Genomic DNA, 12,363 nt, shown 5'->3' with positions numbered 1-12,363 from the left:
CAGGAGATCAGAGACATTTCAGTAAGAAACCCAGGACTGCAGGATGAGCTGTCAAAATCAGGACTGTCCCACAGAAAACAGGACAGTTGGGAGGTATGGGGATAGACTACAAAGAGTGGTGGTAAATGGAACATTTTCTCATTGGACCAGTGTTGTTAGTGGAGTACTGCAGGGTTGAGTCCTGCGCGGGTCCATTTTTTGGGACCCGTACGCGACCCATACCCGCAACCTGCAATCCGCTGACCATCAAGAATCAGGAAGTGCTGTCATTGTAAACCAGAAGTGACATCATCGAAAGTAAACATGCTCAGAAAAAAAGGAGTAAATATCGCTACTGAGAAGACCCGCGGCCCGACCCGCAAACCCGCAGAACCACCGACCCGCGTCTTTAGCCACACCCAGAACTTCCCCCCTCAACCCGCAAGGTACCGCAGGTTTTTGCGGGTACCCAACCTGCTGCAGGACTCTACTGCAGGGCTCTGTACTAGGTCCCTGGCTTTTCAACTTGTTTATTAATGTCCTGGAGGTGGCCATTGAAAGTACTGTTTCTATTTTTGCAGATGATACTAAATTGTGCAGAACTATAGGTTCCATGCAGGATGCTGCCACTTTGCACAGTGATTTGTCTAAGTTGGGAAACTGGGCAGCAAACTGGAAAATGAGGTTCAATGTTGATAAATGCAGGTCATGCACTTTGGCTAAAATAATATAAATGCAAGTTATACACTAAATGGCAGTGTGTTTCGAGTTTCCTTAAACGAGTAGGACCTTGGGGTTTTTGTGGCTAACAAGTTGTCTAATTCTGGGCAGTGTCATTCTGTGGCTACTAAAGCAAATAAAGTTCTGTCTTGTATAAAAAAGGGCATTTACTCAAGGGATGAAAACATAATTATGCGTCTTTATAGGTCCCTGGTGAGGCCTCATCTGGAGTATGGGGGCAGTTTTGGACTCCAGTCCTTAAGAGGGATATAAATGAGCTGGAGAGAGTTCAGAGACTAAGTGCAACTAAACTGGTTAGAGGGTTGGAAGACTTAAATTATATTGCGAGGGGACATGATTACACTTTACAAGTACATTAGAGGACATTATAGACAGACAGCGGGAGATCTATTTTTCCATAAAACGGATCAGCACACCAGAGGCCAACGCTTTAGACTAGAGCAAAATATCTTTTCACCTGAAGCAGAGTAGGTGGTTCTTCACAGTGAGGTTGGGGAATGCACTGCTGGATGATGGTATGATGGCTGATGCTATAAGAGGGGTTTGGATGATTTCTTGGACAAGCAGAATATCCAAGGCTATTGTGATACTAAAATCTACAATTAATATGTGTATCGTTTATGTGAGTGTATGGAGGGGTCAGTGTGAGGGTGTATATGTATGGACACTGGGGATCATTTGAAGGGGTTGAACTTGATGGACTTTGGTCTTTTTTAAACCATATATGTAACCTGTGGACGGGGTACACCTGAGCTTCTTCACAACCTCTTGAGAATCCGGTCCCAGTCCTTTTGCTCCTTGTTGTAGACTAGAGTCAGGTCAGGGAATTCTGTGATTGTTGCTCATTCTAGTATCCTACAGTAAAAACTACCCCTCAGCTGCTGCGGAACCTTCTGAGAAGCCAGAGGCTGGCCTCTATTTCTTCTAGAGAGGCCTCTGTTTCTTCTCAGAGATGTCTACCAACCCCATATCATGTGGGAGATCTTGTTATTGTTTAGTGTGAAGAGAGATTCAGGCCTGGATTATTATCTCCCTCATGACATGGTGTTGGTTGACGTCCCAGACTTTCTGTGGTAACATGACACAGCTCCACCAAAGTCTAGTTGACTAATGGTTCCAAAACTGAGGTGGCCATTGAAGTGGTAGGGTGTCTTCTGTATAGCAAAGTGCTTTTTTGGATTACGCCTCCAGCTTTGGTTCAGGGCTTATAACAAAGTTACAGGCAGGTCTGGACTAGCTACTAGACTACTATCTGCAGTTTCTGCGTTTGGGAGCTCAACCTGAAGCCCATTTAGGGTGAGATGAGGAGAGAATATTTCCTTTCCTGGATACTCCTTGACATGCAGTTTGAAGGCCACTTATGGTGGTGATATTTGTGTGAACACATATTTGCTGACCTAGATATTTTTGGAACTATGGTTGACACAGCAATGTTTCACACATCTGTAAGCTGGACATGGGAAATTGTCCCCGCTCAAATGGTGGGCTTGAACCAAAAAAATCCAAAAATCGCTGCCATAGGGCCAGCATAGATGTGCACGAATACCAATGCCAGTGATTATATTAAAGGGATTCTGTCATGATTTGTATGATGTTGTTTTTATTTCTAAATGTCATTGTTTACACTGCAAATAATTCACTCTACAATATAAAATGTCATTCCTGAACCAGCAAGTGTATTTAGTTGTAATATTGGTGTGTAGGTGCATCTCAGCTCATTTTGCCTGGTCATGTGATTTCAGAAAGAGCCAGCACTTTAGGATGGAACTGCTTTCTGGCAGGCTGTTGTTTCTCCTACTCAATGTAACTGAATGTGTCTCAGTGGTACATGGCTTTTACTATTGATAACTGTTCTTATATCTACCAGGCAGCTGTTATCTTGTGTTAGAGAGCTACTATCTGGTTAACTTCTCATTGTTCTGTTGTTAGGCTGCTGGGGGGGGGGCAGATATCACTCCAACTTGCAGTACAGCAGTAAAGAGCGACTGAAGAGCACAAGTCACATGACTGGGGACAGCTGGGGAACGCAATATGTTTAGCCCCCATGTCAGATTTAGAAATTAAATATAAATTTAAAAATCTGTTTGCTCTTTTGAGAAATGGATTCAGTGCAGAATTCTGCAGCAGCCGTACTATTAACTGATGCATTTTGAAAAAAAAATGTTTTTCCCATGACAGTATCCCTTTAATTACACAGTAGTGTCACCTTGATGTCCCTTTTAAAACTGAGCTCACTGGGACTGCATTATAAAACTTCTGCTATATCAAAAGAAAAAGATCACTTGCCAACATGTTCAACTTAATATTTTCTCTCTTCTGTTCCCAGGAGGAAGCCAAATCACATTCGTTTCTGAGAGAAGAGGGAACACAGGAACAAGCTGATAAATTCAATGGAAGAAAACTGGTGAGTCGCTCAGTGAAAATATAAGTTGCCCTTGACTAGAATCTCTCTATAACAATGTATTATTATTGTATTTATTTATAAAGCTTTATAAGGGCTTTACATAATAATTGGCAAAAGGATACATTAGATGATGAGGGCCCTTCCTCTTGTCACCTCCCAACCAGTATTATGCATATGTGTGTCCCGCAATAAATATTTTTAGATGTGCCCCAAGTCTATATTTCTGCAGCAAAACGCTGAATTCCATTCAAAATGTAGGCAAATACCAAACCAAACCCAAAATTTAACTGTACAGTCAATTTCATACAATGATATGCCATTAGACTTTTAACCACTAGAGGGCACTATGCATTTGCCTTTTTAAAGGATAAGTAAACCTTTAAAATATGTGAATGTAATATCGATTACAGTGCTATTTTAAGCACGTTTGCGTAATTTACTATTTTACTATTAATTAATTATTTATTTTAATTCCAAGACATTAAAGGGTACCGTACATGCACTGGTAACATGAATTAATTCAGGAATAAGAGGCTGCTCTGATGTTCTTCTGCTTTCTCACAACTTTCCTAAGCAAAAGAACATGAGAGCAGCCTCTTTCTTTTTCCTGAAAACTTCCTTGACTACTTGGTGGTCAGACTGGTGGGAAAATGACCAGTAGGCGGCGCTGTTGTAACAAAATGAATTAATATTAACAGTGCGTGTATCCTTTAAAGGAGACATATTGTGTAAACAAGCAAGAATGTACCAATCTATTAAACTCTTTTAGCTATAGAAGGCATGCTCTTTAAAAAGTTGTATTTCTGGATACTTTATTCAAATAGTCTGTTTGGCGGCACTCAGCACATTGCACTGTAGGATAGGAACCAATAAGCAGCTAGACTGACTTGATAGGGAACTGAAGTCTGTATTTTCTTGCAGGCTGTGATTGGCTGTCCCCCTTCTACTGTGCTTCTGGTAGAGACTTTAGGACACACCCACCCCTCATTTAAAACATGGGCAGGGAGTGTAGAAGATCTAGATCTAAATAAAGGGAGCATTTTTGAAGACACTATTAATTTACACCCAAAAGTAAAACCAGCACCATATAGTATACATTATTGCCTACAAAATTAGGGGTTTATTTATCGTATATGTCTCCTTTAATATCTTGGAATTAAAAAATAAATAAATAATAAGTATACATGGCAAAAGTACTTAGAATAGCACTCTCATCACTCGCTCATTTTTAAGGTTTACTTATCCTTTATGGGATATTTCACTTCCAAATTTCCAAAAACAATTTTTTTTGTCAGTTTGATGAATTGGCAAACACCTGTACTATATGTATTTGTGCAGCCAGTATCTGGTTTCCTTTATACTAAAAACATATGGCAATACCTGCCAATATGTGGATCCCTTTATACTGAAATCTTGTGGCTATACCTGCAGGGTAAACATATACCTGAAGGGGAGCTGCAGTGCCACCTAGGCTCCATCTGCAGCTGGACTCAGTAAGACTGGCACCCTCTAAAGGACAGAAACTGTTGTTATATTTACAGATAATATAAAGGGGTTGTTCACCTTTAAATTAACTTTTAGTATGATGTAGAGAGTGATATTCTGAGATAATCTGGAATTGGTTTTCATTTTTTATTATTTGTACTTTTTGAGTTATTTAGCTTTTTATTTAGCAGCTCTCCAGTTTGCAGTTTCAGCAATCTGGTTGCTAGGGTACAAATGACCCTAGCAGCCATGCATTGATTTGAATAAGAGACTGGAATATGAATAGGAGAGGCCTGATGGGTCATAAGTAAGAGCTTTTTTCTTTTTTTTAGATAGGGTTAGTGACCCCCCCATTTGAAAGCTGGAAAGAGTCAGAAGAAAAAGGGAAATCATTTAAAAACTATCTAAAGGGAAAAAATGAAGATCAATTATAAGGTTTCTTAGAATTAGCCATTCTATAAAAATTAAAGATCAGCCACGTCAGGTCATATGAAGACAGTGACAAAAGCATATTCTAAGTGTGTCCACTAGGGGGCAGACAAACACTCCATAATACAATATGGGTTCCAACATTACAGTGGCAAACAGGAGGAAACTCGTGCGCCACGCCATCTGCTTCTTTGTTCAGTAAAACTGCAGCTGCCATTGAGTGGCTGTATAAATGGCTCAAGTTTACCGTGTATAATCCAAGCTCTCGTGGGCTGCACAAGTATTTTTTCCATTACAAACTGCCAGGAACTGTATTTTCGTCCCCCCCACTTTGACTTCCTCATATTTGTCCTCTTGTATTCGTTTTCTCTTGCTGTATTCAAACACTTGAGTCCCCCCTCCCCGTGCACCAAAGTGCAGTTATTTATTGGCCAAATTAATTCAGCAAACAAACACATTCCTTATTATTCTTTTCACAGTGAGTTATGAGGTGTGATCATATCAACACCATTTTACTTCTCCTTCAGTCCCTCTCCCTTGGAAACATTAAATCTTTTACATAGCTTGTAAATAGTACAAGGAGGGAGAAGGAGATGTTTTTGTTTTGGGAGGCTTTCCAAACCTAGTATAATTACCGATGAATATATATAGCAGTTGATCTCAAAGGCCATTGTGAACATGTGCTCTGGAGACAAAAGCTGAATGTAAAAAAAAAAGTAGACGTGGATATTTAAAACATTTTTTTCCCTATCTTTAACACAGAACATATTAAACATTAGGTTTACCAGTATTAGTATTCTTATAGCGGTCTGTTAGTGTATCCCTGGATCAGTGGCGTAACTAGTTGTTACTGGGCCCCATAGCAAATTCAATAAGTTGGCCTATTTTACCAAGATATATTAAAATTGCTAATTAATTAGGGTCTCACTGGGCCCCCTACACTCCTGGGCCCCCCTGCAACCGCAGGGTCTGCTTCCTCTATAGTTACGCCCCTGCCCTGGATTCCACTAGGTGGAGACACTGCAGCTTAGTGTACAAGGCATCACCCAAGAGTACAGGGCTTGATTCTAGTGATGTGCACCTTGTGTGGGTCCAGACTTTCTGGACTATAACTCACCCTCACCCGGCCCGACCTGGCTCCTTCATTTAAACAACTGCGCCCACCCCACAGTGATTTATGAAAGGGTCGGGACATGCGCAAATCTATAAATGGAGTCGAAAGTGTTAGATCTCGGACAGGGAGAATGGAAGGAACCACTCAACCTGCCTGCGCCAAAGACTTAATCCGGCAAGACTTAAACCCACCCGGGTCCCACAGGTGTGGGGCCGTCCTGCACATCACTACCGGATTCATAAATAGGGTGCACCGAGGCTAGGATAACTCATCGTTTCCCTTTCTGCATCCCCCTTCATATACACATGCACACATGGGCATACCTTATCTTGTTGGGCCTAGAGCACAGGTATTGGCGCACGGGAGATTTAAAGAGTTAGCAAATCTCCCGCATGCCCCAGTGCTTCTGAACTCTTTTCAAAGTGGTTGGCTGGCATGCCACCCCTAAAATTCTGGCCTTTCCACAAATACAGGCCTGATAGAGTAGCTGAGTCCTCCATGGGGTTGGGCACACAATGCAGCCTGGTTACAAGAGTGAAAAAGTTCTTACTTTACCCTGGAGTGATGCCACTTTCAGCTTATAGTTACATCACTTCTGGGTAAAACAGTAGCAGGCCCGGGTACTAGAAAAGCTGATACCGTTCTAGTAGTGGGTAAAGGTGCTAGTTAGGGTTGAACCCATGGGTTCAGGTCAGGAGCACGTCTTCCAAACACGATCTTCCCAGGTCTCTAACCCACAGAATGCACAACATCCATAATCCCCCCATAGGCCAGAAAACATACATTTGAGCATTTTTGAGCAAAATTTCATGTTACCCACGACAGGTTCCTAAATAAAATTGGGCTGCCCCGTGTGCCATGATCCTTCTTGCTCTCAAGCGCACACGTATGACTCACAGGAGATGTTTGCAGTCACTCGGAACATAGATGGTGTGTCCAGGGATAGTATGGATCAAATAATAAAGCAGGTCACACCTATGCTTTTGTTGGGTTTAATAGAAGTAAAAAAAAAGTGTCTAAAAATAACTGGGAGTATAAAGGCTGACAATACCTTTAAAGACACAAGACCTCACCTGTATGCATGTGCTCCTATGACTCCGTATTGAAATCTCCTATGCCGGCCAATTCCTTGCTCGCTTGCCTATGCTTTGTGGTTTTAATCAGCCGGACAAACTACAGCAAAAGAGAAACATCTCACCCACTTATATACTGAAAGGGGAGAACACAATACACATTCTGACAATTTGGCATAAGATCAGGGGTTTTGTTTGAGCCATAAAACTTTCTCTTTGCCGATTGTTGCTTGAAAGGGCAATGGCACACAGACATTGTTGCTGCTCGTAGAAAAGCCATTTGAGCTCATCCATATACTTGCATAGTTTTTTTTAGATTATAAGGAAGGGTCAAGGTTTGGTCAGTAAAGTCCTGGTTATTAGACCTGGGTGTTGGGCCCTGTCAATAAATAAAAAAGGGCCCAAATGAAAAAAAAGGCCACTTGCATGCTTGGTACTACCCTTAATCTGCCCCAGCTATGCCCCCAGTTATTTCAAAAACTCCACCCGCCATCCACTCCACCGCAAGCCCTCTTTCACAGCCCACGCCTTTCCATCTAGCAGCCCCCTGACTGCAGTACCCTCTGTAGGTTGGCCCTGGGTAGCATGGAATAACAGCAGCCTATTGTAATCTATTATTTATATAGCCTCAACATATTTGTGCAGCAATTTACATAGATTATTCATTATTCACACCAGTCCCAGCCCCAGTGGAGTTTACAATCTAAGGTCCCTATCACATCAGATGCCCAGAGGAGACCCAAGCAGACATGGGGAGTGCATACAAACTCAGTACCTACTAGTGATGCGCAGGTCAAGAAAACCCACACCCCCCTTACCCCCTTATATCACAAATGGGGCAGGGCAGTGTAAGCCTATCAAACAGTTGGAAGCCAGCAGTCTAAGCTCGAGGGCAGGGAGAGCAAGAAAAAGAGTTCAACCGAAACCCGCCCACAACCGCAAGAGGAGCAGTGAGGTTGGCCCGAATTCACCCAACTTGAGGGTATAAGGCCGGCCCGCACATCACTAGTACCCACTGAGTCACCGTGGTGCTCATGCCTATGATTCTGAGCTGGTGAGCGGATGCAACAGCAAAGTAGTGCCCAAAAACCAGCACCATGGAACCACTTTCCCTAGTACTTATCAATGGGAAGCTTCCCATCTCCACATACTTACTTTTTCTTTGTAGCTGCACAGGCTGCAGAACTCAAAAGCTTCCCACAATGACAACACACAAGACATTTCAATTGCCACAACATGCTTCAAACTATCAATACAAAACCATACACATACTTTTTATTATATTGAATGCAATTATAAGCATCATACTGCAATGTTGTTGGAAACCATGCAAACACAGGAAGTAATGTGCATGTCTAATGGTGGATTGTGTGGATTGTGTGGTTTCAGAGAATAAAAAGTCTGCGGTATCCGTATAGCACTCTAATCAAATATCGTGTGTTACAGAACTTTCCATGTGTCAGACTCTTCCCCAGTGTTATTTACTGATTGCCAAGAGACAACACAACAGTTGGGATAAAAAGAGGATGTGCTAACCTTAGAATCTAAAAATGGGGTCTGGTTGCTAGTGGCAGTAACCTAGGCAACTAGAAATAAGGTTGATTTGAGAAAACACAACAGCTGCAGCTGCAGTGACTGTATAATAAATATATATCTGATCAATAGGTTTTATAGCATCCACGTTCAAGCCCACTGTCTCCATTACTATTTGCCATGAGCATTTCAGCCTGTGCAGCCAAAGAATATAATGTATATATAGATAAACCACTAATAATTGGATGTTTTATTTGCACGTGGGAGTCTCCCAGCCTGTTTTATTGCAGCTTTTTGTTATTCATTAGCGTTTGCCATAATTACTGCCCAATTACTCACCAGTGCTGTAAAGCGCTAAAAAGCGGTTGCTTTTTTTATATGCGCCTCCCATGTAATTATCTACTGGCCTGTAATGTCAAATAACTTCATTTAGCGCAAGTCCTAAGAGAATACATCGGAGAAAACATTACTGGGCCCCACAGGAAAGTCAATTTGGGCTCCCCCCTAAACTTTGAGAATAAGACATTTTGTATAAGAAGATAATCAAACTGCTTATCAACCTGTTCACAGTGTGTCCCACTGATTTACCTACATCTGCCTGGTTTTGGCACCAACAAAAGGTGGCAGCCATAATTATACGTTTGACTTTCGTTTATACATTTGCTATGTTTCAGAAAACAAGATTTTCCCGTCAACTGGCACATGGAGTTCCTATCATATGATTTGCCCACAGTCGCTGTTAGATGGTAATCACACAATGAGCTTTTTCAACTGGTGATGCCATACTCCTACACACCGACCGGCAAAAGTTAATCACTTCATCTCTGGATCGGACTTCATTTCTAGCCAAGTAACCTCATGTCTTACAGGGACTATGTCATTAACCAGTAGTGGTGTACACACATGGGGGATTGCTATCATACCAACTCAGGATATATATCGGATATCATTTTACAACAAGCAGGAAGGGTTTCAAATAAGACAGAGCACCAGAGTATTTCCTGGTTGGCACAGCCAAGAAAAAAGACACACACCATGTTTTCTACCATAGGCCTGAACATCTCCAATATAATTAGGTTCTACATCAACGGGGCTGTGACACAGGGACCCCTCCTAACATCCAAACATTAGTGTCCTGCATTGCACAGCTTCTGATCTCACTAATCTCCTTTTCTTCAACTGGCGGCCTATTGGGAAAGGGGGCCCCTCCTGCATTTGCCAGAATCTTCAGTTTGCCTCTCTGAGCTGGGAATGACCCCGTTATAGTGGGAACTAGGTCCAATCCAACACTGGGACTCATTAATAAACAGTGAGCCAATTTGTACCTGGGTAGTAACCCATAGCAATCAATCAATTATTAGCTTTTTTTCAGCCAGCTGCAGGTTGAGCACTGAAAGCAATCATCTGATTGGTTTCGATAGGTTACTGCCCAGGTCCAAATTTGCCCACTGTTTATAAATGAACCCCACTGTCTGTAGGTAATAGTTGTCATAGGTGCCCATGGGCTCCTCATCTTCAGTTCTTGGTGACCACACACAGACAAGGCTTTATGGATTCAGCAGTTAATTCCCATTTTCTGAAACTGGGTGCTATTTAAACCTTCAAAAGCTGCCACGGGGGTGCACATGTCTTCTAGCCCTTTGGGGATGTTTTTTTTTTTGCAGTGCATGTTAAGCTGGTTGGACACAGAAAGACCCACTTGCTCATCTATTTGCTAATTGGGGCACCAAAAAAACATCCAGTCATGAACCAATAAGGTAAACAATCAGTTGGGCGGGTGTTGACCATGGTCCATTGTGGACACTACACCCATTAGACTTCTGACTTGGTCAAGCAACGCCCAGTTGGAAGCTAAAATCTACTCACATATGGGCACCTTCACCCACTCTCTTACTGAATCACATGTTGATTCCCCTGATGTTCCACTTTGATTACAGATGGATTGAGAAGAACATAATAATTATGTTTCAGACCTAGGTAGCAATTATACAAGAAGGAGCTTTCACAGTTTCGCTTTGCTTATGTTGCCAGGCTTCAAAATCAACTCCATGACAGTGGCACTGCAGACTGAACCATTAGATTTAGCATTGAACCTGCCGGGAGATTAGATCCTTGTGAGATATTAGCCTGAAGAGTAAAGTATATCATTATCAAGTATATAATTCAAAGGTTGGAAGGAAATATAACCTTTATTTACCTAGCGTGATTCATCTGAGCTACAGAACAGCCAGTGGAGACCAGAGCTAGCTAGGGGACAACCTGGGCGCGGACACAATATTGTTTATTGTTTGATCTGAAGCCAAAAAGAATGTGGTGAACAGTGTGGTGCTTTCTTCTCTGGAGTAGCCATATAGTAAATGCACTCTTTCAGCCCTTCCTCTTGGGAAATACAAGTCTCCTGCTTGTTAGCCATTGTTTCTTCAACTCTTTATAGGGATGGCTGAATTTTCAGCTTTCCTTTTTATCATGGGGCGCAGTATGAGAATCCTCAGTTGCCAAGGAAGGAAAGAAGTAGTGAGTAGCATGCTCCCATATCTGCGATCTGTTTCCCACTATGAAACTGTTAAGAACCAGGATATTATAATTTCAATGTGCATGAGTCAGGTGCCACAAATTCCTATAAAATAATACCCAACCTTAATCGATTGGACAGCATGTTATGCTTCATTCAGAGAAGCTGACAAATCTATGATATAGCCTGCCAGTTAAAGCCCTAAAGCAAAGGCACTGTGATATATTGGATACCAGCTGAGCATCCACTGGTAGGCCACATTAAAAAAAAAAACATTGGTGGCCGACCCCCCCAAGATTTTTATAAAAACATTGGTGGCCAGGGTCCCCCCATAAAGTTAAAAGAAAAATGAGTGCACTGGGTTAAAAAAAAAAATACTATTGGTGTTCACTGGAACTTATCTTTCTTCTTCCTTAGCTCCTTGTCAGCTTGGCTCCTACTTCGGAGATGGCTTTGGATCCTACTTCAGCGGCAACTTGGTGGTGGGTTCAGCGACTCAAGGGGGGCCCAGCTAATCCAGGAAACACAGCATGGCCAGGCCCCTTTAACATTTACAAACCACTGAGCTGGGACAATTTTCCCCCCAGTGCCCCCCTTAATGGAGTAAAGACCAAGATGGAGACAGTAGCGCAAGATGGCACAGTGAAACAAGGTAAGGAGTAAAGACCAAGATGGAGACAGGAGAACAAGGTGGAGACAGTATATTTTGTCAGCAGTTGCTTAAGGGACACTGGAAAATATTTATGTTTTAAAATATTTATTTTGAATGCCAGTCCTGACCTCCTCCCTCCCTATTGACATCCCTACATTGGCATGCGAAGTCATTGGCACACAGCTGGAAGAAACCCTAGCAGCCAGGTGGCTACCCTAACATGAAGTTCTGCTGCCAAATAACATGAATAGTGGCAATGTTCTTTAACTGGCTAAACATTTCACTTTCATTTCTGTATGCCCTGAAATTGAGATCACCTTTCACTGAATGCAGAATTAAATCACAAACCTCAAACAAATCTTTGATGCCCCTACTATGTTTAGCATATTTCTGTTGCGCAAGAAGAACCTTAGGAATTCCCTGCAGCTTTGATTTTACTCA

This window comes from Xenopus laevis, chromosome 8L (genome assembly GCF_017654675.1).
Source record: "Xenopus laevis strain J_2021 chromosome 8L, Xenopus_laevis_v10.1, whole genome shotgun sequence".
NCBI classification, from domain to species: Eukaryota; Metazoa; Chordata; class Amphibia; order Anura; family Pipidae; genus Xenopus; species Xenopus laevis.
Note: the sequence above shows the minus strand (reverse complement) of the source record.